Below are 4,411 nucleotides of genomic sequence, written 5' to 3'. Positions count from 1 at the left end.
TCAAAGAACAAAGTCGAGGTGCTAAAAGAAAGGCAGTTTTGGAGGAACATATACAGGTATGAAAGCAATTTCATGTGTTTCTTAGCATGAGGCCAGGGAGGTAAGTGGTTAAGTGAAAGTAGAGAGTTCAGTCAGCTAGTATGCCTCATTTCAAAAAGTTTCCAGTTCTGAAAAAGCTCATATTGAAAGGTGAACTGAGGGGCATCTGGATGCTGTTCAATCCCACATCGAGGCTTCTATAAGGACTAAGAACTTGTCATTTTAAATCTGCATGGTGTTCTCTGTCCTTTTCCATAATGATATTGTTCTTCAAAGAGGAAGCCAAGTATGCAGGGGAGATTTCTCTGAGAAAGAAAACCTGACCAGTCTCCCCAGGGATGACTCACTTTCAGCGAAAGAGCCCTTAATCATGATATTCAGATCATTTCACTCCTATCATAGAATATTCCCTGTAGAGGCGACAGGAACTATGCAGTGGTTCCCCTGCGGTGCTGTCGCTCCCCTCCCAAGAGGTGAGCTGTGGAAGTGGGGCTGTGAGAGCTGAGGTGGGAAGTGAAAGGGAGCAGGGTTTGAAGGTGGGGAGTGGTCTTCCTAAAGGGGCTTCTCTCCGGTCTCGGATAAGGAGATTCTTGAGGATTCAGCAAGAAGTTCTGGGACTCTAAAATCAGTATACACTCCTAGAGCTGCCCTGGAGAAAGAGAGCGAAGAAAGGCCAGGCAACGGTGAGGGAGGATTCTGCGTCCCATGTATAAGCAGCACCACCCCACCTGACTCTGCCTTACATTGAACTCCTCCGTGTGGTTCATGTGGCAGGTGATTCTTTAGGGATGGAGGCACTGGCTGCCCCAGCTGCACAGATGCTGGCTGAGGGCAGCTCCCAGCTGAGCCCCTCCCTAGGTGTCCGTTCATAGGGTAGCTCACATCCAATGACAAAGACCAGGCCGCAACCTCAATTCAGAAGAACCTTGAAGGGACAACCTTCGGAGCTCACTCGCTGAGGGCCTGGCTGCCCTCTGGGTCACAACTGCCCCACAACTCAGCTTCTTTCTCCACCCCGTCCTGCTGCCCTCACTCCCTGGCAAGAGTCACCTAGAGAGTAAGCCAGCTGCACACAGTCTCCAGCTCAGAGTCTGTTTTCCAGGACTCTGTCAATTTCTTGCTTTAAGAAAGAATTATCTTCAAAGATGGTGCATTCATAATTTTGATCTGCAGTCTTGTGAGGTCTGACATAAATCATACTTTGGGCAACTAACAGATGTTATGCTTTGAGACCCTTTATCTAGATCAGTGGTTCTCAACCTTCCTAATGCCGCGACCTTTTAATACAGTTCCTCATGTTGTGGTGACCCCCAATTTCATTGTTACAAATTGAACATAATTAAAGCATAGTGATTAATCACAAAAACAATATGTAATTACATATGTGTTTTCCGATGGTCTTAGGCAACCCCTGTGAAAGGGTCATTCGACCCCCAAAGGGGTCGCGACCCACAGGTTGAGAACCGCTGATCTAGATCATTTGTTAAGTCTCCAAGCTACCTAAGTAAACAGCACTTGGGACGAAGGGTCTGCTGGTAACCAACCTGTAGCCCTGAGAGCATAATGGGAAGAAGGGGCTGGGGACCCTGCAAGAATGGGGCCCAGCCGTAGGCAAACGCCACTGCAGCCAAAAGTAAACAGGAAGCTCCCGGAGCAAGGGCATCCTGCATGCTTAGGAGAGCCCCGCTTAAGGCCATCCGTCAAGGAGAAACCGAGTCCCGCAGCGCTTTGCCAGAGGTCAGCAAATGCAGGGCAATTGGCAGACAGAGCAAATCGGAGCACTGACAGACAGACAGACGCAGTTCAACTGGAGTTAAGTCTGCAAATTGATGAAATGTAATGAAACCCATGATTACAAAAAAGAATGAATAGGCAAAAAAATGCCTGTTCCCAAGAGGAGAAAATTGAATTTTCTCTCTCATAGTTATTTGGACATCATTATCTTCCAGAAATGGGTTTTCTGAAGCCTTGGGCGAGAGCTTCACTTAGGTTGGCCTCACGTAGTGAATCCTGATCTGTGTCCACTCTCATGGCTGTGTCTGGGTGGAAATGTTTATCTTTAAAGGATGGAAAAAGGCCTTTCTTGTCAAGGCATCAAATGGCTCCCCCAGGCCCCCCTGACAGGACCATAGACCCTTCATAAGAGAATACTGTACAGGCATGTATTTCATTCCAGAATTTTTTAAAAAATAGGTCAGTTCTTAGGGAATTATGTGATTTCACTTAGTTTACAAAGTAATTCAATTGACATTTTGAACTTGATCTCTATTGGTGTTTTTTTTTTTTCCATTTCTATCTTTTACTTAAAACACCTGAAAACAGCAACAACTACAAACGAACTCCTTGACCTATAACCCTCTCGGACAACCATCTGATACTTATTCTCTCTTTTCATCAAAGCATCTCAGAACCATAACCTCTTTCTCCCCTCTCTCCCCACAGAATGCTCTCATACACAATTCCTGGCTGTATAATCATTTACACTTTGAGTTACCTGTCTGTTCTCCTTTATCCCTCTTATTATATTGCCTTTCAGTCCCTTATCACCTCTGACCTGGATTGCTTTAGCAGCCTGTTTAATGGGTTCACTCAGGCAAGTCCCCCTTATGGACCTGGAATCATCTCAATGCCATCATGTCATTTCTCATGAGAAGTGGATAAGATTAACAGCTCAGATGGGTCTCATCTGTATTTTCCTTAAGTCACTTGCTGGAAATAGTTTGTATTCATAATGAATGAGGAGAACTGTAAGATCTAAAAAATCCCTTTTAAATGTCCCTCCTCTAGAAATGTGCTGCATTCGAGGCTGCCTTGCCCTCAGAGTGAACCGCACCTGCTCTGGAGCCACGAGACTGTTCGTAAAACTGGCCACAGAGTGTAGGAGCCACGTGGGCATTCCCAGGGCATTTCTCAGCACGGACGTTGCTGAGGAATAAAGGGAAGATGGAATGAAACTTTTTGGTAATTTTCTACCTCTTACTTTACTGATATTTCTGTTTCATGATAATCAAAAGGATCCAAGTACTGGCTTGCCCCCCCCAAAATGAGGCATGCGCAGTTTTATCAGACACTAAGACACAGAGCCATAATTGAGTCTTCAGCTGAGAGTGTTAATCACTTCATATCAATTTAAAACAGAGGGTGTCCCTCTTTTCATGTTTCTCTCCACCCCGTCCCTTCCTACTCTCCAGACAGAGCATGATTCCTTCCAGCTGAACCACGCTCTCTCCTACCACAGGGCTTTTGCACACATTGCTCCCTAACCTGGAAATACCTCTTCTCCCCTCGCCAACCTCCCTATCTAGTTAACTACTGTCTAACTTTAAGTAGTTGATTACTATTCATTCTTCAGTGTTTTACTTTTTGGTTGTGTCAAACTTGTGTATTAAATATAGTCATGTTCTGTTTTAACAACAACAACAAAATTTTTTTTCTATGAGCTCTTAGGGTTACATTTTATTTTCCTTTCCTTCCTAGTACTTTGCTCCAGTTTGTGATGAGCAACCATGGGGATCACTATTTGATTAACTTCTGACCTCTTTCCACGGCAATGTGAGTCCCATGAAAAGTGTGGCCATGTTTGCCTTTTTCTTTTTGTTAACTTTCTCCACAATTTGATTTATTTTTATTATTTATTAGTTTTATTTTTTTCTCACTTACCATGCTATGTGCACAATCACCATTTTATTCTCTATTTCTATATGTTGAACAGACATTTCTCCAAAGGAGACAGGCAGATGGCCAACAGGTATATTAAAACATGCTCAACATCACTACTAGTAAATGATACCACTGTAATTAGCTAATTATTAATAACAGGAAAGGAGCAAAGGGAAGGCCAGACATTATAGACATATTCCCTGAAAAGCACAGGGGGTGGGAACTGCATAGGGAAGATAGATGCATTCCTAATAAAGTTGGAATGACATAGGGAAGATACTTGCCTATCATTCACACCTGAGGACAGATGTGGTTGTTCAGAATGGGCGTGGCCACTGCAAGCTCACAGAAATTTGGGATATACAATCCCCTAAATGAAGAAGTTCACTCTCTTGTTTTCTTTTGGCATGCTTGGCTCATGGCTCTCACTTGGCTTCCTGGTATTCTCCTGCGTGGCCCACCGTCATTCAGACCCCCACAGGCAATGGACTAATGGACTGCAATTAGGCTGATGCTGTCTGTACTGGACCCAGCTCCAACATGGAAAGGAAACTCTGGGCTCTGCCTCTGATTTTAGCTCCACTGAAGCCCCAGCTACATTTCTTCTGTTATTGGACTAAGGGGAATGGGACTTTGGAAATGCAAATACAGTCTCAGAAAATTCATTTTCTCAGGATAGTACAAAGACTCCACCCCCAGCAAAAATGAGGGA

Source organism: Myotis daubentonii, chromosome 1 (assembly GCF_963259705.1).
Source record: "Myotis daubentonii chromosome 1, mMyoDau2.1, whole genome shotgun sequence".
Classification (NCBI taxonomy): Eukaryota; Metazoa; Chordata; class Mammalia; order Chiroptera; family Vespertilionidae; genus Myotis; species Myotis daubentonii.
The sequence above is the reverse complement of the archived record's forward strand: the minus strand, read 5'-3'. Positions refer to the sequence as shown.